General features: G+C 39.7%; 1 long non-coding RNA gene across 10 annotated transcripts in view; it reads left to right on the top strand.

Annotated features, from left to right (window-relative positions):
- The window catches only part of LOC142405772 (uncharacterized), a 265,132-nt gene that overhangs the window by 164,062 nt on the left and 75,053 nt on the right, over nt 1-26,017 (top strand). The gene's annotated exons all lie outside the window — the stretch shown is intronic.

The following is a 26,017-nucleotide window of genomic DNA, read 5'->3' as shown; positions in this document are numbered from 1 at the left end:
TATATGTTAATGTATGATTGGAAAGGATAAGGTAAAATAGCTTCTCTTTTTCTTTTATTTTTTTCTTTCTCCTGGTGACCTTCAGTATTAGTTATGATGTGTGTTTTGGAACAAAGATGAAGTGTGTTAGGTTTTCGAAATTACCTGATTTTAAGTCTGTAGGTGTCCCCTTTCAATGATGTGATAGTATTTGGGAATCCTAATCTCTTCTTTAATTCTGTTTTAATAGTTTCCCACCACCCAGTGAATCCTTTTGGTAGTTGGCGCTTAAGCATCAAATGAAGGGTGTAACACACTCTCTGATCACTGTGAAACAGTCTCTGGATATAGTGTTTTAGTTTAGATTTTATCTCTTGATATGAAATGATCTTAAAAGAAGCTAATGGAAGAGGAGAGTTAAACTTTACCCTGCGTACCAGCTGCAAGATAAGAGTTTGGTTTTGATGGAATCACAGGTACTGGAATAGCTCGTTCCTGTGTTCAAACTTGTTACCTTCTTTTGGATGATAGCTCTGAATGTTTACATTTTGAGGGTGAAAAAGAAAGCTGAGGGAGATATTTGAAGCTACACTACACAAAAGTATGTCAATAATTCAGGCTGACTGATAGCTCCTCTAGTAACCAAAGTCACCTGCAATTTTTTATAGTCCTAGAGCATAAGCCATCCATAACATACAATCAATTCCGCTCTGCGGATGGAACTCATGGGTTTTTTTCCAGGCATCCCCTCCCTGCTTCCTTAACCTGAATCTTTAAAAATCAATTCACGTAATTTGATCAATTTAAAATACTGAATGCACTGAGGTAATTATACCAAACTTTTTGTGTTTCGTTGCTTCCAGTGACAATAAAGCTATTGACAGTGCAGCATTAAAGATAAAGCAGCATTTCCATGAAAACAGTTGTGATGTACATTTGCTATTTTTTAAACCTGTTAACTGTTTTTGAAGTAGCTTTTGAAGAATGGTGATTTATAGTTTAAAATTGAGGGCTTCATCTTTTTTTCTTGAAGTGAACAGTCTTCAGTCTGTTTATCATTTCCTAAAGAGGAATTTTATATCAAAAAACCACCAAGGTGCTGAGCTGTTGGTTTAATTTAGCAAAAGTGTGTGTCAGCTCAGCTTTCTGTTCCAGTAAAAGATTCCAGTAAAAATCTTGTTCCAGATTTTGAATGTACATGTTTAACAAGATGTGGTTAGTCATTACAGTGGTGGCGAGTACAAAATGTGATTTGAGTGGTCACTGACATCCATTGGGTGCTTCCATAAAGCTGTTCCTTGAGAAATCATAACCAGTATCAAGGCACTTAGGGAGAACTCTGTAACTGGGAGAAAGTCTCTTAGGGTCTAGTTTTTCAGAAATACTGAAGTCTAACTGTGCCATAATGTCTTTGGGCCATGCATAACAGTCACCTTTGGTGGCAGACTGAGTTTTATAGCTTTTTCTTGAGACTACTACCCCTTATGAATTTATTGGCATTCCTAATGAAGTTTGTAAATATATTCTATTTATTTCTGTTTTAAGATATCCTTTCTATTTAGAAAAATATTAATGTAAGCTGTATGTATATTTAAAAGAACTACTATGGAACTACCATGTACTGAGGTGTAGAAGTACTTTAAGCATGTTGTGTATTTGTGTGAAATTCATGAATTGGGAATCACTGTTGTACAAGACCTCACAAAACTCACAAAAGCAGATCATTTTTCTTCTTTTGTGGCTCCTGTCCCCATGCTTTTCCCCTCTTTGGCTTTACAATTTAAGTGCAAGACTACTGAGCACAAACATGTCCAAGAGACAGCCATAGCCCTTGGTGATATGATACCACTACTAAGTATGATAAATAGCAGTTATGGCACACCCGTATTTAAAAACAAAACCAAACCATGTTTGAAAAGCAATTCTGTATTTGAGATTTCTGGAACAATTTAACAAAATACTGGTACTTCAGAATATGAGGGCAAATTTTGATGAAAAGCCCTGCAGAATAGCTGAGTGACTGGAAGCAAATACAGGATCCAATACAAAAGGATAAATCTGCATTTTAGGATTGTGGAGAAATACGAACCTTAAGTACATTAGCAAGCTGAGAAATGTAATGAAAGGAGGAGACTTTCTTTCCTAGATTCCAAAGCTGGCAAAGAACAGTAAACACACCTTTTGTGTTTTTTAGTCTAGAGTATGTAATCCTTTCTATTCTATATCAAATAGAAAACTTGTAAATTATGAACTTTTTTGCAAAGATGGGCCAAATTATTATACCTAAAGCATGATACATCCAGGGAGCTCTAAGTGTAGTTTCTCTGGCCTTCTACAAGAGGTGAGTTTTGGATGTTAACTGATATTTGCTTCTGTCAGCATTTTCTTAGGGCCCTGCATAATTTTTAATCTGAGTTCATAGTGAATCCAATAATTCATCAGTCTCACATCCAAAGGTGGATTTTAAAAGTTGGAGTAAAAAGTTTGGAGGTATTGGAAACAACTTATGATAAGATCTGAAACTCAGAGACAGAAGGTAGTGAATTTAGGTACCTGAAGTAGCGCGTGCACCTTTATCTTCTGATGCTAGTTAGGGCCTGAGTTAGAAACTACTGGCTTTAGTTCTTTGCATTTTTTACCCAGGGATCTCAAAGTATATTGTAACTACTGAATTAATCTTGGCCGCAACGTGAAAAGATGAATGTAAGCTACTATGTGCTTATTTTAGGCCTGCCTGAACGGAAACATAAATCAGCTTGGCTTGCACTGCATGCAGAAGTAGTATCAGGAACAGAAACCAAAGGTCTCCTTTCTCCTCTTGCTCGGCTGACCCAAGGGTGTGAGAAAGCTCATTCACGCATGCAGAATTCTGCCTGCTGTCAAAAGTACTTCTGCGGTCCGTCTTTAGCCTACTTCCTAAAGAAAACAAGACTTTTGTGTGTGTTGTGTTGTATTTTTTTTTCCCCACCTCCCCTGCCTCATCTCTTTACCCAATAACCTTTCATTGTTTTGGCTAATTACAGGAGGGTTGGGCAGGGCTGGAAGTGGAAGCACTAAAAATGGTTATGAAATAAGGGACTGGCTAGAGGAGGAAGATAAATTAGTCCTTTCTGAGAGACGTGTGAGCCTACAAGGTCTCTACTGTGGCCTGAGAGCTTGGCTGAACCTCTTGAACCACGGCTCAGGACTTGCCACGGCAGGGGCTGCCTCTGTGCCCAGCTGGGAGTTATCTGATGGGGGAGGGATGTGGGGAACATTTTCAAAATGGTGTCACTGGGGTAAGGGTGGCTGGGAATTATAATTGTCCATAAATTAGAATGAAACTGAGGTTTTATTACTGGCACTGTTTATAGAAAAACTTGGAGCTATTTTTTCTGTCTGTAATAATACATTTACCCTACTTGGGAATGTATTGTTATAATTTTCATCAGCTTGGCAATTAAAAAAACCCATTTTATTTCCAACTAGAGTTGATAAAAGCAGAAACTTATTTAAAGTATTGAAGTCTAAGCCCCTTCAAGGGAGTGTTTCTTTAAATAAATACATAACAGCATCTCAAACTCCAAGAGGTTTTTTTTTTTTAATCTTCTAAGTAAGTGTCCTTTGCAGTTATGTCTTTCATCTCATGGGAACTGCCTGCTCCTTGTTTTAATCCCAAAACATCATCAAAGTCAGTGGGAAAGAAGAAGGAAAAAAAAAAATATCTGCAACCTCCAAAATAAAAGCTCAATGTATTGTGATTGAGCTGGGTAAAATCCTATCCTGGTACTTTTACATTTTGTATAAAGAAAGATGGAGTGTTAGAAGAAAAGAATTTTCAGAGTTGGACACTTTAACTGCATTTGTATATGGATCTAGAACTCTTGTTCTTTTCAGCCAGAATCATACATGAAACGTGTGAAGAATGTGCGGGGTGATGTCTAATTTTGCCCTCTATGGGAACACAACATTGTAGCTTTTTGGTGTAGAAAGAAATCAGAAGTGCATATCAGAAACATCTCCCCAGTCCATTTGGAAAAGAAAAATCGAGACTCTCCTCCTCCCCCCCCGCCCCGAAAAATCCGCTAACTTGATGTTCTTTAGTTTGAGCAAGCTCTCAAGGTCATCAAAGTAATTTCTCGAAGCCTGTGGCCTTAGTATTCTTATAGATAATAGCATCAGGCCCATTATCTCCTACTCCTCAATTTTCTTTTGGCTTCCTGCAATTTACATCCCATTGTCCACTAATATTTTCTGTGTTCTTTTAAATCAAATAACACTTCCTCTGTTGGTTCTGGACTTAATAAAAATCAGACATGCAGCATTTGGGACTCTTAAAATAACACGTTTTAATACAAAGATGTGAGATATCTTTTGAAATCTGTGGTGGATGTTTGTTTCCTGCTGGGCTTAATTTAGGAATCTAGTGCTAGCATTAAACCAAGGGGAAAAATGTTTGCTCTTTCATCTGTGTGCCACATCCCATCCAAAATCACAAACAGCTCCTTTCAATTTCTGATCTTTGTCCCCTGCTGGATGTACATAATACACATGCCTGTCTGACATATGAGACAACTAGGGCCTTAAAAAAAAAAAAAAAAAATTGCTAAGCCCTGCTTATGCTTCTTGTCTTAGGCATCATAATCATCTGCAGTTTGGGAGAAAGACAAGTGTCTGAATCTGTTTTGATTTAATAAAGATGCAGCTTTTCCTTTTTCTGAAGAAACCTCTTTCTTACCAAGTCAAAACTCCTGATTTTTTTGGTAAAACAAAACACAGGTAAAAATGCTTGGGGAATAATTACCTTCCCCATGGCAGGGGACCATTTCCCTTATTTTCATACTACTTTTGAATACAGAAGTCAATATCTTCAGACATGTCACCTTAAAATGACAATTTACTAAGGTCAAACACAAATGTGAATCTCAGTCTTTAACACCTGGCCATGTAGCACTCATAAACCGTACCATATAACATGCAGAAGGACTTCTGGTTTTGTGCAAGCTCATATGAAACTATGTGGCTGCAGACTTTCAACTGCTTGGATCACATCAAACAGCTGAGATCAGAGTTTAAAGAAAGTTTCCACTTTTTGTTTGATAAAAGTCCATCTTTGTTTGAAAAATCGTTTTGGGTCCATTGTGCTGTAATAGCGATTACACATGAAAAGCATATTTTAAAAGAATGTTATTAAATTGTAAAATGTAACACTGAAAAGCTTGATGCTAGAATCAATATTGGTCCTGTAATCTCAGTTGGTATGTTGTATGTAGGCATTATGATACAAATTTTAATTATATGCTTCCATCTTTTTTTCTTTGTAGTTTTACTGCCTCATTTACATAAACATCCCTTCTCACCTCTCCTTCCCCTCAAATAGAAAGCACTCTTTAAACTGACAAGCTATTTGATGTTTTGTTTTCTCTTTATGCAGTATATGAGCAAGTTGCACTAACTGTATGCTGTTCCAGCCCTGATATGAGGGCAAAATAATTAATTTTTTCCTGCAATTCCCTGTGGTACTTCACGAATTGAGGAGCAGGGAGATCCTGTATAACCTAACAGCAGCTTTTTAGTTGCAATTGCAAGGGAAGCCCTGTCAGCATAAACTTAGAGAATTTATGTATTGAAATTTAAGTTACTTTTACAAGGTGTGTGCACGCAGATTTTTATTTTGTACTGGGTAGAGAGATCTGGGAAAATTCTGGGGGGTGGGGGGGGGGGAAGCAGACATGTTCATGACCAACACACGTTGCCAGTTCTTGATCCAAAGCAACTGTGTTCTAAAGCTTCCCAAAGGAAAGGCCACCAGGATTTTACAGTGTGTATTCAATTAATTTGTTTGTGAAAACTAAAGTTTATGTTTATAGGAAAGGAAAATTTCAGCCCAAACAGTTTCATTTTGCTGGAAACTGGGTCTTTGTGACTAAAAATATACAGTCCACTAGGTAAATGGAGAATCTGTTTAGATAAAAGCGTTGGTTTTCTACAAGGTTGAGAAAGTGTATTAAAACTTTGATTTTCTTCAAAATGGCATGTTGTTAGCATGTTAAAAATATTGTGCACGTAGTGGACAATAATCAGCTGTGCTGTCCTGGTAAGAGTATGCTGGCCATGAATATTGGTTATGGCAGGATGGGGTAGAAGGATTGAGGCTGTGCTGTGAAACCTGGTTTGAGTTGTGCTGGGTCCTGAGCGCTCCATCCTGGTGGAAGGATTTACAGACATGCCTTGGGTCTGACCTGCCTTCTGTATTTCAGGTTCTCGTGTGTGCCTTATATAATCACACTTATCTTTTTTTTTTTTATGTTGTTCAGTAACAGAAACAAACTAGAAATTATTCTGAAGCAGTATGAGAGTTCATTTTTAAAATGAGATTGTTTACTCAGTGGTCTACAAAGCTAGCCTTGTCAATAGGGATTTCGGGGTTTTTCAGAGCACTTTTCAAAGATCCTAAGCTTTGGCTAACGCTTCAGATCAAAAGAAGAAATGAAGGAGTATTTCTTTGGAGAAGATATTTCGCTTTCTTGAGCTTTATCTGTCTTCCAAGGCCTTGGTATCAACCGTAAGCAAAGTGATAAAGCTTGAAAAGAACAGATATAGCTCAGCCTCTGTTAGAAGGGACTGCTCCCAAACATCTCCCCACCTGGCACTCTTAATAAAAAGTTGTTTTAACGATAGTGTACTTCAAAAAATCCACTCGCTTAGCCTCCTTTCTTTTTCCCCCATACTGGGCACATGTCATTACATGACTGAGAGGTGAGATACGTCCCATCTGCCAGAGGGAGGGTTGTCTTTTTGCAATCTCTTTGGTAAATTAAAAGAAAATAATGGAGCAGAGAGAATTCAGTTGTAAGCACACGTGAAGATACAGGAGAAGAAACTCAGTGATGATCTCAGTGGTGTGAGATTGTATCCACCAAACCATTTTGCTGATCTAATTTTGGTATACTATGTTCATTGCTTCTGTGAAGTTGTGATTTCTCACGACGACGCTAAATCTCATGTAGGCAACATTTCACTCCTTCGGCAGTTGAGGTGGAAAGGTAAGCATCATGAAAGGGGTGTGCAAGAACCAGCTCTCTTTCTTATCATAGCAGTAAGCTGTCACAAGGTTAAATTGTCCTGATGGTGAGTTGTCATTAATATATTACCTCCAATAGGGTCTGTATTTAGAATCATAGAATCGTTTAGGTTGGAAAAGACCTTTAAGACCATCAAGTCCAACCGTTAACCTAGCGCTGCCAAGTCCACCACTAAACCGTGTCCCCAAGCACCACATCTACAGGTCTTTTAAATACCTTCAGGGATGGTGACTCAAAATAAGGGTATTTGATCAGCTATATCATCACTGGTACGATAATGCCTGAAAATGGTGCCAAAGTGGTACATGGCACAACTCAAAACATGCAAATGAACGCTATTTAGCTCCTGTAAATGAAAAATATTTAGTTTTTAATGAGTGCTGTCTAGAATTTTGTTCATACCTGACATTTTTGGTTTTATTGCATGTTTTCTTAACCTAACAAAACAAAACACCCCCCCCCCAAAAAAAAAAAAAAAACCCCCACCATGAATTCTTAGCTTCAGTTTCTCAAATGGTTGTATTTTTGTTCTAGTAAGTTAATTTATTTTCTTGTGCACTAGTAGTTGTTATGACATATCTTCTCTGTTCCAGGACTTCACTGCTCATTGCTTTGATGTGTCTTAAAAGTCCGAAGAGAGATGAGAACATACTTGACTCTGATATAATGATATATACAGCCAAATATGACCAAAGTGAAACTGGCATGGTTATGCTTCTGTATTTTACTGTGGTATTTACGTAACACTTCGGAATATTGTGCTAACATTTCAGATATTTCAGTTTCTCCTCATCACCAGTATCCTTAAAATTGTTTCCGTAGACAGTGGGCCAGCAAGCAGGAGATGCAACAAAGCTTTTTATGTAATCTATATAGCAGGGTTCTTCTCGATTAGGTCTGTGCAGAAAAGGTGTTTGACTTTCAGCCCTGTACTTTCTGTAAATGTGCAAGTACAGCTCATGTTCATCTTTTGTCTATAATGAAATACTCAATTCAAGTTTTAGAGTTCATGTGCACAAACTGGCCGTGTAGGTGTCTGATACGTCATGGCTGGCTAGGTGTAGGTTTGTGTTTGGTTGCTACCTAGATTGATAGAAATAAGGGAAGAGGTCCATAATTAAGTATCAGCACTTGTGCAGTAGGGCAAAATAAATAATCCTGAATCATAACTGTGCTGGAGGTTACTGACTAAGCCCCACAGGAACAATGCATGCTTTGAGATAATATGTTTTATATTTTACCTATGAATGTGTGTAAATGTATATAACTTATAAATCACTTTTCAGCTGGACAAAGTCCCATAGATTCAAAGAAAATCACTGGTAACTTATATAAATTGATAACTTACTTCTTTCCCACCCACCCCAAATAAAAAGATAGTCCATCTTAAATGGTTGTTGAGGAAGGACATGCAACTTCTACTCTGGTGTGCTGAAGGAGAAAAGGGTGGGAATCAGAAATGACTCTGCTTATCTAGGATGATTGAGTGCTCTTAACTATCCCCTAACTTGATTCAGCTGCTCCCATTCTTTTCTATGTTAATGTCCTCTTATATTGGCTTTCAAGCAGTAAAAAAAAAATATGTTCAACAAAACATTAAGTTATTAATTAATAACTGTTTGTATCCTTTTGCTTTCAGCATCTTTTTGTGCATTAAAAAAAAGATTCCCGAGTTTTTTTTGGGTTTTTTTTTTTAAAACTTTATGGCTAAATATAATTTGAATGAAAATTTTTAAGAAATCCAAATTCATGGCCAAATTTGTGATATTCCATGCTAACAATTCCAGATGCTTTGGGTAGAATGTGCTACTAGAAGTAGCAGTGCCTATGCTGGGTTTGGTTTGTGGTTTCTAGGATGTGACATTGGAGAACAAATAGAAGTCATCTTGAGGTGTGCAGAATTACTGTTGTGAGCAAAGAAATTAGATCTGTAGCGTTGTGAGCAACTCTTAATCTTGTGCATTGTTTGGTGCTTCTCAAGCCTTTGCTTTGAAAATACAGAGGTTGTATATTTTGACTGAATATTTTACAGATTTCTGCTTAAATATGATTTAATGGATGTTTGTTTTTCATTGCTGTAAGTTTACCTTGTCTTGATTTCCAAAGCATCATTCATTCTTTGTGTTCTTTTTGCCTTTTCAACTAAAAAACAGGTTAAAAAAAAGAGAAAAGGTTGATTGCCACAAAAGAACAAATAAAAAAAACTAATGAAAAAGTTGATTGAGGCATTTTTTGACCTACCTGTGTAAGCAGTATTTTTAAAAGTGCCATATAAATATAAAGTGAGTGAATCTGGCTGCAACATATTTTTCAATGGATATGAGAAACACTTTAGGTTCAGTGTCATTAAACAGTTTCCTTAAATGGGGAAGTGGTTTGGAATAGTTGTTTATAAATATGCAAATGTACTTAAGCCCAGTAACTGTCAAGCATTTGCATGTTAATGAAATGTTACTGCACTAAGCAGTGGATAGCCAGCCGGAACTGTGGAGATAGGATTGATTTATCCTGAGGATCTCAAGGAAACTGCCATGCGATGTAAACAGGAAGGTACGGCTCCTATTGACTGGCAGGGATGTTGTTCACTATGGACACTTATTTTCTTGTATTCTCTCAGATGCACAGTAAAACTAAGTTCCTGCTGCCTCCAACCCTTCTGTTTTTTCATCAAAATAAAACAATTCTGAGGACAGAAATGAACACCCTTTCTCAGATAGACAGCAGAACTCATAAGGGAATAATTACAAGCCTAATTCAGCTCTTTTAATGACATCAGCTGAACGATTCTTGGATTCAAAGTCCCGGATGAGTTCCTAAGCTTTTTAACTCTAAGCTTCTAGGCTGAAATAGTATGACTTTTAAATTTTGGTTTTGTTGGAAGATCAAAGAAATTACTGCAGTATTAATTAACTGTGTGTATTTCTGTTTGTGTAGCCTGCTGAAAGAAATTTGTGTATTTAATAGTATCCATTTGCTGGTGAGATAAGGAAGGGAAAGAAGACTGGTATGTTGGGCCTATAGGAAGAATTGTCTGCAGGGCTGACAAAAGCTTCTAGAAGTTGGTCATCCATGTATGTATTCTCTGGAAAATTTTTCTGTCAAATCTAATCTGATAATCCTGACATGAGTTTTCCTAATGGGCTGGATTCCAGATGGATTACTTGGTGTCACTGTTTGTTTTATCTCGTGCAGATTTTGAGCACATGAAGTTTTTTTTATTTTGTACAAAAATTACAAATATATAGTCGGGAATGTGGAGGGAATGGTATGTTTCTGCATTGTTTTCTTTTTGGTAATGTAATAGCATCCATAGCTTCCCTTTGTGTAACCATACAACGAAGGAGTGCTGGTGCTCTGTTTGTGTGATTAAAAGCTGCACTACTGTGGTCGGGGTAGGGCAGCCATCCCTTCTATGTGTTCTTCACTATCAAATAAAAAATATGTAAAGGGTAAATATAGCAGGCATCCAGGACCAATTTAGTTCTTGCCTTAATCCTTTATCTGTATTGAGGCTGCAAGTTTTGAATGGTCTGCTCTTTAAGTTATTTGTCCAACAGAAATATTGATTTCATCCTTGAAAAGTCCCAGTTAATACGGACTGCAAGTGACAGATGTGTTTTAAAACTGTATCTGGGAAAGGCAGGGAAAGGAAATGGATGTTGAATGTAAGAAGTGGATATCATGTGCTCTGAGTGGAACATACTTCTTTCACTTCAGACAAACGCATGTGAGGAAAAACTGCAGGAGTCTGTAGCGCAGAAGACTTAAACACACAGGTCTGGCACAGCTCTTCCAGCCTGAAGTTACAGCAGATGGGTTCATTGCAACAAAAGGCGTAGCTGCAGAACATGTAGATATATTTCATTTAGCAAGCACGGGTTCTCATAGCAATACAGATGCATCAGCATGGGCTTTGGTGGTGCTGGTTACCCAGGTGTGCAGGCTTTCCAGAACCTTGGGCTGTAAGGAAGGCTGCTGTGCCAGATCTCTGCCATGCGTGTAGCTGGATTCAAGCTAGCATTAACAACACACTATTATTTGCTTGGTTATTTAATTGCTAATCCAGGCAGAGGTGTGGAGGCTACGAAGTATTTCTACACCTTAAGGTACCGTCTACACCTGATTGTTTGTAACACAGGTGCTTTTGAAGGGGGTGCCCTGACGGAAGGGAACCAAGTGGATGCTGAATTCTATCTATGAGAAGGGATAACCAGTGCAATGACAAAGTCTGGGCTTGGTAGTCTGCTGCTGCCTTGGAAAGATAAGGCAAAGGAGAATGGCATGATAAATCAGGGGGTCGCTAGTCCAGCTTTCTGCTCAAGGCAGGGACAGCTAAGGGATCAGGCCAGTTTGCTCAGGGCTTTATCCAGTTGGGTCTTGAAAACCTGCAAGGATGGAGGTGGCACCTTATCTCTGGGCCCATGTTACACTCCCTGTCTTCCTTCATGGGGAAACAGTTTCTCTATATAGCTAGTCTGGAAACCTCTCCTTTCAACTTATGCTCATTGTCTCTTATCCTCCTACTGTGCACCACTGTGAAGAGCCTGGCTCATAACCACCTTGTAGGCACTGGGGGGCTGCTGTTACAGCCCTGAAGCTGTCTCCTCTTGAGGCTAAACAAACCTTGGTTCCTCAGCCTCTCTTCACAGGGCAAGTGCTCCAGCCCCTGACCATCTTGGTGGCCCTCTGCTGACTTGCTTCCGGTAATCAATGTTTGTCTTGCATTGGGGGGCCCAAACCTGGGCACAGTATGTGACCCGATAAGTAGAAGGGGGATAATTGCTACCTTTGACCTCCTGGCTGTGCTCCTGCTCATACAGCCCAGGAAGCTGTGGCCATCTCTGCTGCCAGAGCACACTGCTGGCTCATGCTCAGCTCTCTGCCCACCAGGATGCCCAGGGCCTTTTCCGCACAGCTGCTCCCCAGCCTGTATCACTGCAAGGGCTCCCTCTGAGCCCAGTCATCCACCCAGTGGTTTACTGATCAGGACGTCCACCCATTCAAACCATAATGTCCCAGCTTGGATGCAAGCATCTTGTGGGAGACAGTGTTGAAAGCCTTGCTAAAATGGAGGTAAATGATGTCCACTGCTCTGCCCTTGTCCTCAGATCCAGGCATTTCATCACGGAGAGCAGTCAGGTTGGCCAGACATTTCCCCTTGGTCAGTCCGTGCTGACTGTTCCCAACCAGCTTCTCCATGTGCTCAGAGATGTGCTTCAAGAGGACCCCCTACGTGTGCTTCCTGCAAAGCGAAGTGGGGCTGACCAGCTGGCTACTCCCTGTATTGCCCTTTTGGCCTTTTCTGGAGGTGGGTGCAATGCTTCCCTTTCTCCAGGTGTGAGACATCTCTGCTGGTCTCTGTGGCTTTTCAAAGATGAGAGAGAGTGGGTGCACTATGACAGCAACCACTTGTCTCAGCACCCATGGATGCAGCCCATCTCCGATATCCTCACAGCAGCCGAGTTGCTGCTGTGCCGAAATGATGACTGCTTCTGCTCCACTGAGGTAGAGCAGAAGTGAACTGCTTATTTGCGTGCTATCAGAAAATGTCCTTGGTTTCCTCTTAGTTTCCTTTTCCCTGCTGTACTGTAGGGGAAGGGAACCTCTGTGCCGATCATGTACTAAGATGGCACTTCTTGGTCTGGTTTGCTCAGAAATAGGACAGAGGAGTTGTGCAAAGCAGCTGCCACACGCTGGGGAGAGAGAGCCCTGATATTTTGCTGAGGAGGAGAAATGTTAGAGGAAAGTGTGTCCCCTTCTGCCGCTTCTTTTTTTAATGTAAAGGTCTTGTTTGTTAATTAAAAAAAGTCATAGATCTCTGCCTGCTTGTTGAAGGCAGCATGCCCGTACGCTGGCTCTGGGTCAGGAGCCGGGCTCCAGGGAGAGCAGGCTGTGCTCGCCTGCTGGCTGCCAGCGGCCTCTGATCCTGTTTCTGCGGGAACAAGTGTTGGATCAGCAAATGGGATGTATGTGAGAATAATAACACACAAATATTGATCTACTGGATACCCGAGCTACTTCTGTGGTCGCAAGCTGTCTGCCTTCAGCCGCATGCCTTTTGTTGCACCCAAGGCATAGCTCTCCTGCTCTGCCTTCTTATGCTTATTGTTTGCAGAGGGCTAAGGAGTGCTTTGACGCACGGCATGTGAGAGAGTGCACCTGTGGAGTTCCACTGTAGGAGATGCTGGTCAACCAGAGCTTAGTGCAACCTGTTCCTTCTAGTACCGCTAGCACCATGACTATGTGTTGCATTTGTTAACTCTTTGCAGCCTCAGGACAAGGACTGCCATTGTGTCTGGCATCTCCCAGAGGGGTGAGGAGAAAGCAGAAGGTTGCTACAGAACTGGGGAGGGGATTACTTTCTGATTTTCCTCCACCTATCCCTTTCTTTCTCCCTGCCTTCAAAAAAAATCCTACCCCTTCATAATTAGTGCTGCGCAAAAGTTGAATTCAGCCTGTCTCAGTTTGGGCAAAAAGGGGGGAAAAACCATTATGACAACAAAATTGTGTTCTGTGTAATTTTAGATATCAGACTGAAAATCTGTTGATCAGGATCATTTTCTAGCATAAGCCCAAGTCTACAATTAGAGCGGCAATTGTGCTTAAAAATCCTGACTTTACTGTCCCACAAATGTGGATTTAACTCTTATTGCTGTCTAGGTAACACCAGAATTGTTGGTTTTGATCTTACTATATAAGATGCTAAGCAACCGCCAGATTCTTTTTCATTGACCCCTTACTTAGATGGACTTTTTTTTTTTTTAAACCTAGGCAGCTTTTTGTTTTATATATCTCTAGATACTTTTGCATTTTTTGGTTTAATTACATTATGAATAGAAAGGAATTTAACTTTCCAGGGCAAAGGGTTAAAACAGTTTGCACCTGAGAAATGGAACTTAATGTTACTCCTATCAAGAAGCAATAGGATGAAAATCCCCGAGTGCCTGACAGTGATGTATTCTGTTGCCCTCACCATCCCATTAGGAAGCCTTTCCAGGGCTCAGTATGCTCCCGAGAGCTATGTTTGTTTGTGTAATCATTCCTTCTGCCCTTCCTTCCCTTTCTTTTTTTTTATTTGTATCTTATTAATATTACTCTCTGGATCCTAAGGCTGTTAAATACAGCTCATCAAACTATGAGTATATGCCAGAACGCCAGAGAAGCCTTTGGCTTCTTCAGTTTGGCTAGCTTCAAATTGCCCCCGCTGTCCAAACCTGCAGTCGGCTATTGATGTGGTGTGGGAAAGCCTCGATGATGTGTCCTCTCCTTGTGAGCACACCACAGGAACAGCAAGTGTCACGGAGACCTTTGGGCTGTTTCCACACACTGGAAGAGTTGCTTCTGCAGTCTCGGATCCCTCTATGGCTTGGTACCTTCTTGTGTTGCCCTCCAGCTTCTGCAACACTGTTTTATTGCAGTGTGCTACTGAAATTACTCTTGCTGGCAGAACTTGTTGCCTGTGGTTTTTTTAAGGTTCCTAGGCGCTACTGAAACAGCCCTCAGACACTTGCTGTTCTGAAAATCTCCTTGCAAATATCAGAGATCTTGTCTCTTGGAGGAGTTCTTCAGTTTAAAAAAGTAAATGTGGTCTCCAGTATAAACTTTTCTAGAAAATTAGGTTCTGACTTATTCCTACATTTACCAACTCAAATCCTCTTCAGAGCAGCAGTAGTGGCCAGAACATAATTTCTGTAGTCGGAGCATATTGTCATTGTAAGCAGAGAAGAACGCTTTAATTTTAATTTGTGTAGTTTGAAAAAAAATCTTGCCTTGACTCTTACTTCTTGTTGTCAGTTATAATTGTGTCCCCATACCAAACAGTGATGTGTAGTTTGAAAAAAAAATCTTGCCTTGACTCCTACTTCTTGTTGTCAATTATAATTGTGTCCCCATACCAAACAGTGATGGCTTCGGTTGTCTGTTTTACTTAAAAACCTGCTGTGTGTCACAACTAGAGGAATCCTTTTTCCCCTCAGCATGCTGGTACTTCCTGGCAATTGTGAGCAGGACGTAAACTCATTAAAAGCCCTGAATTAGTTCTTAACCAATGTTTATACAATAGCTCAATACACATTATGTTTACACAATAGCATAATGCAAAACTGTGCTATTTTCATTTCAACAAATTTGTATATGCTGTGGAAACCACAGGATTTGTGGGAGCAGGAGGATACCTTGGAGGAGAATCCAGTGTTAACTGGCCATTGGTTATTGAGATGGTACAGAACCCTCGGGGCCAGATTGGCTTCGTTTGTTGCTCCAGGAGGAATGGGCTGCTGAATGTATTTTAAGGAACAGTCTTCTCAGTTGCACACTTGCCTAGGGGTGGCCTCCTCCACCATAAGCACCTTATTCTTGCTGGTCATCTCTTCAGGCTCAGTGTCCTGGTGTTAGGCAAAGCAAGCAAACACATCTGCAGACCACGAGCACAGCGTGCCACGCCTGATCGGCGATGGCCAGCAAACAAGCTCAAGTCAGCCCTAATTTGTAAAAAGCTTACCAAGCTAGGACTAGGCTCCTCAGGAGACAAGTTGCCTGTTTTCCTACCAACTGAAGTGATGAGATACACCAAGGGCTGCTGTCCTGGATCGACTGAATGTGCTGATGCCCTGACACTCTTTGCAGACTCCAGACGTGTTTAGTACTTAGGGCTTGTCTCCATACTGCTTTGCTTATCCTGAGCCTCCTGGAAACCATATGTCTGTGACTCACGGGGCATTGAGCCTGGCCTAATCAGCGATGTTGACAGGCAGGGTATATTTTATTGGGCTTAATGCCACCTTAATGTGGTTGTGCGGTTTTTGGAATACTTTGTGTGGATATGCCCATAATCAGAGGAGCTTAAAGTGACTCTGAATTTGTCTCTGTCCAGTTCAGACTGTGTGACCTTTAAAGAGACCATGAAGCAATATCTCTTCCTTTTTCCTCTGTGCCCCAAAGGCCAATCCAGGACAAGGAGGTTTTGAAGGGATGCAAGAAAAGCAGAGCCAAAATAAGCACCAGGAAGGAAAGAGGAGAGGAGAGGAAGAAACAGAAATAGCAATGGAAATCTGTCAGGTACAGAGAAGGCCCTTTTTGACATACTTTATTTCTTATAACACTTAGCATGCGTTTAGGTACAACAGTAAAAAGAGCCTTTCTGACCCCAAGAGATGTTATGTTTGCATTTCCAGTATGCTCCTGCTGGGAAGATTATATTCCACATTTGAGCTATGGCAAACTGGAATTGTTTTGTAGGAACTGTATTTTTTAACAAAGGTGTTTTTTAAACTCTGAAACATCTTACTGCTTGCTCTCACCTAAGTCCATGTATTTAAAAAAAAAAAAAAAAAGAGAAAAAGGCAGTGTGAGCATGCTGCAGGTGTGCTACAGGGTTGCCTGGATGACTAATCCTCCCTATTTGGCTGGCTACTTTCTGAGAGCATATTGCACACGTGCTCTGGTGCTGTTTGAAGGCCCCGTGAGAGGCAGAAGCTGATTGAAAGCTCTCAGTTATGCTGGAATTGAACAGCTACTATAAACCTGCTGAACTTTGTTGTTTATAAATTATTTTGTATGCCATCTGGAACAGAATGGTGCCACAGTTTACAAAAGCTGTAGCTGAGGTTCATGTTGAGCAGTAAGTGTGAAATATCATTAAGTGATTATCAGATTTTAAAGGCTTCTCTGAGTGACTTAAGACAGATTCTTAGGTTAGAGAGGTTTTAATTGAAACACATTGCCAGCTTTTCTTTCCTTGCAATGTGTTTATCTAAGTTACATTTGGGTCTCCCATTAAGTCTTTAACAATACCCAAGACTCATGCTGTGATTGATCCTAGGACAAAACTTCCGTTAGATATGAGGTTCATTTGCTTCATGGGCAGGAGGTGATACTGCTCTCCCTGACAAAGTATTCCTCAAAAAACCTTCCCCACGTGCATGGGTGATGTCAGATGCGGCTGACCGACAGATTATTTATGTTTCAGATGGAATAAAGCTACTTAATACATGAGCCCGTTTCCCAAATCTTGCTGAGGCAACCTAGTGACTCCTGTTGGGACAAGGGTGCAAGGACCATGTAACATGGCCAGGCTGTAACCTTCTGACTGCCTCCTGCTTGCTTGGCTTGCTCCATCTTTTATGGACTTTTCCCTTGGTAGCCGAATGGTGTCCATAGGTGCCACTGCTGCTGGAACAAGTATGGACTGGATGAGGAGACCCAGCCATTTTTGGGAAACCTGGAGACGTGTCTCTCCCACATAAAGCCATAATTTTGCTGTCCCCAACAATGGCCTCACCTGGATCCACAAGACTGGGAATCTTTGAACTTTCAAACTCTATCCGCTATGAGTATGAGGGGGTTTTTTGCCTCTTTTCTTAACAAATTCCTATTTAAAAGGCATAGGATGAATGTGCTGTGACAGTGACTCATACCTTTACTCTGTGAGTGAGCGGGGATGTAACTGAAATGGCTCAACATGTGGGTGCTCAGCGTATGCTGGCTGGGCATTTAACGGGAAATGTCACAGGAGAGAGACTGTAACCCACAAACCTTTGCTATTTCTGTGTTTTGTGCATGGACCTGCTGGTGTGCTGACATATACCTTTTTAGTTAGGTGCATTGCAGCTTAAGGTCTTTCTGGAAAGTTGGTAGTGAAGGCAGGGGGACTTGAAAGGCTCATAGATATTTGTCAGGTATAAAGCATGGATTGACAAATGGAGCAGATATTAATAACAAAAATAATACAATAAAAGTTGTAGGAGTACCTTTCTCTTCTGTTGAACTAGGTGAAAAGCTTATGTGCTTGTTAATGTGAAGCAGGGGGCTATCACTGGAAAACAGCAATAAAGAAGGCTTTCTGGTCAATTGTTTTATAATGCTGAACAAGCAGTTCTCTGGTATGAGACTATACCTGTTTTGTTGGCATTATGTACACAAAGTTAAATATAACTTGCCTTGCCTTGTGCTGGCTGCTTAAAATGCGGACTCAAAATATAATGCAGTTACTTGGATTAATAGTATTTCTACTTTGAGTATGTGACAACTTCAATATGTTCTTATTACAGCTTCAACATATTAACAGCCCATGAAAGGGTTGCCTAAGTATTATAGCTACTTTTCAGACTTGAGTTTGCACTTTCCTCTGAAAACTCAAATTTGTGTGCAGGGTTTTCTGTTCTGCATGAGATGCTAAGGAGAAGATGGGAACCTTAAACCCAGAACCATTAAAAGCAATGAAACCTGGGTTTCCAAGAACAGATGCTGATTGACACATGAGTTCTGACTGCTACTTTTTCCCCTCGCTTGGGGACCTACAAAACAGGGTGTGTGTGTGTCTGCTTTCTAGCCTCCTTGGCTGTCTTGTTTCCTCCATATGGGTGTAATTCTCAAGTGTCTAATGCTGCAGAGCTCATTCTGCAGCCTTCTGCTCCATCAGGACACTAAATAGGTCTCCCTTGCATGTACCCAGCTGCATATTTTCATAAAATCTGTAGGAACTTACTAGCTTGGAGACTCTTAGTCCTCTGTCAAATGTGTCTGAATTTAGTCTACAGGTTCAAAAATTGCTGAGAACATGGGTGGACAGACTACCTGTGTACATGTGTGCACACAGGTAATGAACCCGTAGGCTTTGCATGCGTAGGAATGCGTACCAACTACTGCATGTGCTTTTTTTCTCTGTAGACCTGGTGAAATTCCACCAGGTCTGAAAATTAAATCCCACTTTAAGAAATGATTGATTTGCCTTTGGGTTTTTTCCAGGCATGTTATTTGTTTATTTATTTTGCTTCTCTCTATTCCATCCTCATAAGTGGTGTAAGAGAAATGCTGACACACTCTTACCTCTGCCATCACCAGTGGGTGCTGCTCTGAAAGTACCTAATGATTTTAATGAATTTTGTGACTGAAAGTTGGACACTGAAGCTGATTTGAAAGCATTCACCAGTGAAAAAAGGATAGACCTTTATTGATAGCTAGTCAAAAGTGAAGACTTAGCTGTAATTATTTACAAATCAATTAATGGACCTTTCCTCTAACACCCTATCAGTCAAAGACTGGCTAAGAGCAGAGGAGAGCATTGATAAGAATACACCATGAAACAAAATCAATTGTCTTTTGTCATTCTGACAGAAGTGAGCTGTACACGTGGATTAACCCAGAATGCAATAGGAAAATGTCCACAGGCTGGAAGATAACCCAATTTTGTAAAATCAAGGTTGTCATAAGAATCTTTCATAATTGATGGTGAGATTAGAATTTATCTAGCATCCCAGTGGTAAGAATCAAAACAGCTTCCGGTGCAGCGCTGCAACTCTTTAAAGCTAGGTTAGTTTCCTCAGCCCTGGGATCTGTCCTTAATGTCAGCTAATTTAAAGTAACTACATATGTAGCATGTACTTTGAGGTCATACTTTTATGATTGAGGTCATATGTTTATGATTGTTGCCGGCAGTTGCATTGTTAGCCGTTATGCAGTTCCTGGAAAGTATTGGTGCAAGTGTGTTTCTGATGCTGTAGGAAAGCTGTCAATATTTTTTCTCTTATCTTTTTCAAAGAAGTCTTTTTAATTAATATATTCTTGTGTACAAAATCTTTGGTTCAGATTTGTTTGTCTGAATGTGAAGTTGTGATGATATTCAGATCATAATCCTGGCTATAGTATGACTCTACAAAAGGACAATAGAAAAAAAATCTTGATGTTTCCTCAAAATGGCCTTTTGAAAAAGTCTGAAATGTTTCTGTAATTATCAGTAGAGCCCTAAGATACTATTGGGGTGATTTATTTAAATGACAAAATTTAAGACTACCAGTTTTAGCAAATATTAGTTCTTCATGTGATTGCACAAGGTGAAATTCTCAAGAAATTTTCAGAATTGTACCTAGGTTTTTTTCCCTTTGCACTCAAATGAGTAACAGCAGTGCTCTGATTTCTGCTTCCAGCTGGGCCGTACATATTTCACAGCCTTACGATTAGCATAACTTCATTCCACTGGAACATTCCTCATCAGCGCACGCCGGCTTCAGCTCCCCAAACTGGGCCTTCTCCAAGCTGCTTTTGGGAAATCCTAGTGAAAGAGACCACTATGCACACGCTCCCCCTTCTCTCCATCCCCGACATGTTTTGTTGATCCTAGCTGTAGCGTAGTTTTCTGCATTTCTGTAGGTTATTTTGTAAATCATCCAAGGAGTGTAGCAGTTGCTCTGCTTGTCTATTCAATTCATTTTTCAGCCTAAGATAACTCTAAAGATTGTATCTGCTCTGAGATTTAGTGCAATAACTCTTCTTCACCAAACAGTATAAATAGGCACTGGTGAGTACAAGAGCATGAATACCTGAGAATTATTTAAATAAGCAGCAGGCCAAACCTAAAAGAAAAACCCAAACAAAAAATATTCATCAAAATGAGGATTATCAGTAATATTTGGTGACCGAGACCAAAGGTCAGCACAATAACCTTTCAGTAACGTGTCATGCAGTCATGCAAAAGACCTGGCTTCTGTTCCCAGGCTTGCTCTTAACAAACTCATATGGTTTGCTTAACCTCCACAGGGAGAAAGCTTTGCATTGCTCATTGATTTCAAGGGTGACTACGGATGGAAGTATGTGCCCTTCTGTCAGATGTTTGGGTCCCGAAATGGGATGATTCTTGAGAGAGCAAGTTTCTAGGGACTTTTCAAATGGCTAGAAGTATGTGATGAATGTTAGAAAGAAAGATACGGAGTTCTTGCTTTTAAAACATTTTAACATTGTAAAACCATGAGAAGGTAAAAGTGTATATAGTGAGTCTGACAACTCCATGCTGAACACATGGGATTCCCAAAGAAGCCTTCTGTGCTCTAAGGTGCTCTGTCTGTACCTATAGAGATGCTTAAGTTTTTGAGCTACTAAAAAGAAAAGAATTTTTAGTGCAAAACTAAATATATTAAAAGAAGAAAAGTTAGGGGGAGCTGTGGTTGCCCTGGTAACCATAACTCTGATATTAATTAGTATGTCAGTTGGTTTTAGCTGCTGACCTCTTAATGTTTCCCTCTACTTATTTGCAGTAATAATTTTTAAATTCTATGTTCTTTGTTTCTACTTTAGTTCATATTTATTTATCTTTGGTAATTTTGTCCCCACCCTCACTGAGTTGTTGAAAGACAAACTTTTTCTCTTCTTTTCTCCACACACTCCTCTCTCCTCAAGTGGGGCAGAGTGAAAGGGGCAGATGAGGAATTGCAGAACTGAAGTCAACATCCTAGCATCTTCCCTGGAATAAATTCTTTCTAAGAAAATCATTGTCTTGTCTGCAAGAAACAGAACTCTTCATTTAAACTTATTATACTTCTCATATATCAAAATGATACAATGATGTGACAATGATGTAGACAAGTAGTAACATGACAAAAATAAAATAATTGTTGTTTTCAGCATGTTTGACACAAACTATTTTTTTAAATATCAAAAGAACTTTACGTATGTTTTCTGACATATGTCATAACCTTGGCATTGGTTCAGGAGCACGTTGACATTAGTTGGGATTTGTGAGATGCTTTCTGTTCTTTCTCCTTCTGATTTGGCTCATGGTCATGGACTTTTCAAAGCTTTTTACAATATGTTTTCTAGGCAAGAACCAATTTTATTCCGGGAAAACTTGACTTTGGGTGAAAACAAGGTGAGTAGAGGAAAAGGAGGTGAAAGTACAAAGTTAGCTTCAAATCACTGCCTGCCACCATCTTGAACTACTTTTTTTAGTAGTTTTGGGAGAGGAACATTTGGAAATAGCAGAGCAGCAGTAATCAGCAATGACTATCTTGTATAGTAGAATTTTCATTGGAGGTATACATGTTGTAGGTGATTTACTTCTTGCAGCTTAAAAACATGTTGTTCTTCGAATATTTAATCCTCTTTGGCCTGTTGCTCCGTAGTAAATATTGTGGAAAAAACCTTGTGTCTCTGCAAAATAGTTCTTTGAAGTATGTTTTCAGGTCTTTGTACTTAGATACCGTTCCTCTGTTTTCTGGTGATTTCTAAAACACAAAACACTGGCTACTTTAGGTATTAGATGTAGCTGTTATTTCTGAAGTCTAAATGTAAAATCCTAAGTCAGTGAAGAAAGGCTGGTGTCACAAGTTTTAACTGAGGTTAAAATAGCCCCAAAATAAATGATATAAATACTCAAGAATGAATTCCACTAAAAGCAATTTCAAAGTACTAAAAGGCAGTCCCCTGAATGTATATGTGTGGAATAGAGTGCTATTTAGGTAAGTGCAACAGCCTTCTTTCTTCTGAAGCAAATCATATTTACTGATGATTTTATTTAATTTTTTCTTATTTAGATCTGTTTTGCGATTAAGATCTTCTGTTTACACTGCCCTCATACAGAATCACAGAACCATAGAACAGCCCAGGTTGGAAGGGACCTTGAAAGATCATCTGATCCAAGATCATCTGATCCGACCTTTCATGGGAAAGGGAGCCTAGATGAGATTATGTAGCACCCCATCCACTTGCGTCTTGGGGACTCTACCAGCAATGGGGACTCTACCATGTCCCTGGGGAGGCTGTGCCAGTGAATGATTGTTCTCATTGTAAAAAACTTATTGCTTACGTCTAGGAGCAATACGCTGTTCGATAGTTAAATGTTGAACTTGTGTTTTGAGAAGAGGGGATTACATGAGCTGGGTGTGTATAAGAGAGAGATGGAGGAATTTCAGTGGAAGGAGACAGATGCATTTGAGCAAAGTTTTGTTAAGAGGTTCTTATTCTTTCTTGAGGAGAAAAAAGAAATCTGAAGATCAGTTCCAGATCTGGCTTTGTTGCTTCAGAAATAGTTGGACTGAGATAATTTTGCCTTGGCTTCACTCTTTGTGAAATTAATCCTTAAGCTTTCAACCCAAAGCATTACATAGTTAGTCGGACATCAAAAGTATGTGTATATGAGGCACACTTAGATCTACCTCAGATCTGTATCCTTCTGATGCATCAAGCTAAGCAGTCTAATATCATCACAGCACATCATGACAACATGAAAACCAGTTGACCAGATGGTTCTCTGTGGCTCCAAGAAGCACATTTGGCATCTGAAAGAGCACAGTCTTTTTTTTTTAATCATAATTTTCCCAGGCATTTCCCCAAAATTACTAAGAGAGTATAAAACTTCCAAACAAACTCTAAAAAGCTTCTCTGCCAACAACCATCTTACTCCATATTTGAGCACCTAATTAAAATATTTTGGTATCCAAATTTGCAGATGAAGTCAACATTTTTACATTTCTGTATATTTCTGATGCGGAGGATACTGGGAATCTAGACACAGTTACTGATCAGTTTAGTTTGCTGTTCGTGCAGCAGGCCACCCTTTGACAGACTTCTAGTTTTGTGGTTTTAGATCTGTGCTTGCTCAAACCCCTTGATTTGTCAAAAACATTAAGCATTTTTATAAATAATGGTGTTTCACATGGAATGCCCTGGAGATCCAGCATCTTGCTTTAACAGCCCAAGGAAGAAATATTGCTGGCAGCAGATCAGGAAATTGAAATATAAACTTGCATCTTAAATTGCATACAAGCGCAAACTGGTATTAGGTGGTATAACGCCTTACCTTTTCTAGTAAATGGAGTAAGGAGGAAAAATGTTAACTATTATACAGCTAAAAAAAAGTGACACACATGATTAAGAACAGCTAGTTTTTAATGAAATCTGTTTGAAATTGTATTATGTTTAACATCTCAGTATTCACTTAAAAGCATGGTCTAGCATAAGGATGGCTTCTGCACAAAGGAAACCAAATTTTTTTTCCTCCAACAAAATTCCCTGATTGTGTGTGTATTCTATACAGTGTTGCTATTAGTGATAGAAAAAATGTTTTGCTTTATCTGAAACCCATTTGGACAATGTTAGCTCTAAATCTTAACTCCATCTTGACTGCTCAGCCCTGCTCGGTAAGAGAGACACTAGTACACATGTGGGAGATGGGAACAGAGCCCAAGTTTCTGAAAAAAGAACAAAAATACCATGGGAGGGGAAAAAAAAAAGAGTAGAAGTGAAGACAAAGTAGAAAGTAAACAGGGATTATGGAAAAGGTGCATGAAGGAATAAAGGAAAGGGCAAAAATTAAATTTAAAAGTTCTGATAAAGTATGCTGTAGGCTGCACTACCTCTGTCATTTGGGGTAAGAAGAATGTTTCTGTTGGTTATATATGGACTAATAGGCAATCTTAGGAACTCTGATATCTCAAAATGTTGAATCAAATGAAGGAATGTCGAATAGGTATTAATCTTTGAGTTTAGGAAAGTGTTACAAGCTTAAAACAGAGTTTAAGGATTACAAAGCCTCAAACTTGCTGAGGTTTATATAAATGTCACTTCAGAGTTTGTATAGCAATCCCACTTGTCAATGTTACAGGTTTATTGCTGGCTTAAACTTTGGGGAGCAACCTCATCAAGCAAGGGCGGTGTGCTTTTACTGTCGCTCATCGTAGCCTTGCAATGAGGGTAAAGATGCTGGCAGACCTCTGTGCGGTTAGTGCAACAGTGGTATTTGTTATGTACGATTATTCTATGCTGTTGCACTGTCAAAATGTAAGAAGGCAAATGTGACAAAGTTTCCCTACAGCTGTGCAATATGTTTTCACCCCACAGGACAAATATGAACAGGCGGAAGGACATAATGTTAAAATAGGAAGGACATGAATGCTAAAATAACAGAAGGTAAGGACCCAGCCCAGCTCTGGTACCCATAACTGTGGCTGTGGGTATACAAACAAATTACTGTGGGGTGAGTTCATTGTAAATTCATAGCGTTGGTTACTGCCTCAGTACATGCTTTTGACCTATGGTTAATGTGAAGTAGCATGAGGTAATTCCCGTGCACCAGAAGCGTGTATCTGGGCAATTCCCGAGAGTACCTGCTGGCCTGTGAGTTCACACGCTCCTCTACCTTGTGCGTGTGCTCTTATCATGGCAGATAGTATAATGAACCTAGTGTCCTAATATGTTGCATGAAATGAATGAGCAGATATGTTTCAAATTGTGTTTAACCTGATAAAGACATAGTGCTGTCATGACTGCACCATTTTGATTTATTTTTTAAGATCAGGAATCAACACTAAATTTCAAATGCAAAATAGACAATAAGGTTGGTTGGTGTATACTTGGCTGTCAAAAACTGGTTAAGCTGGCTTTGGTCTAGCTCTTATTTTGTGCCCAGAAGTAACTTTGTAGACATAAATTAAAGCATGCAAATACCTGCTTGATCTGAGGCTGCGGTAGGCAATTAGGTATCTTCTCTGGAAAAACTTTATCTGTAGCTATTTCCTTGAGGAGAGGAATAAAAGAAGGAGAGAGGGGTTTAGAAAGTAAGCAGTTAATGTTTTAGATTATACTATAACATTGTGCCAGTCCAAGCAGTTTTATGATCAATCCCTGCATTCAGAAATTGGTTCACATTGGTAGCTGGACCTGTGCAAGGGGCATGATCAGAAGATCTCTCGTTTCATCCCTGGACAAGTAGATAATGTTGCCTCATGACTTTCCGAGTTTTCTGTCCTGACAGTTTACCTAGGGATTCCTAGGGAAGAGTAAAGATATCACTGGTATCTTTCAATTCGTTCAAGCAAATGAAAAGGTCTTACATGCAATCGTTTAAGTTTTTGACAAATGTCATTATTTAAATATAAAGGCACAAAGAAATAAATTTTCAAAGCATTGCCTGGAGGATTGGGTGTATTTCTTTCTTTGTAGTGAGAGGAGTAGTACATTTTCGACTTTGTCCTGTATTTGAAAGACCTCAGTAGATGAGATCTGAGGGCCTGTGAGTTTAGAAAACTTTGCTTTAGGAGGTCCAGATTGAACCTTAAAAGCTGTGCATAGCCCTCAAAGCTTGGCCTGCATATTTACTTTCCTTGTCATTTCAAGGTGAGGAGAACGTTGTTTGCTCGCAGGCTTTTCATTAATGTTGAAGGGAAATCACAAGAACAATCAGCTCTCATGATGGTTTGAATTTCTTT

Source organism: Mycteria americana, chromosome 2, assembly GCF_035582795.1.
Source record: "Mycteria americana isolate JAX WOST 10 ecotype Jacksonville Zoo and Gardens chromosome 2, USCA_MyAme_1.0, whole genome shotgun sequence".
NCBI classification, from domain to species: Eukaryota; Metazoa; Chordata; class Aves; order Ciconiiformes; family Ciconiidae; genus Mycteria; species Mycteria americana.
Note: the sequence above shows the minus strand (reverse complement) of the source record. Positions and strands in the feature narration are given on the sequence as shown.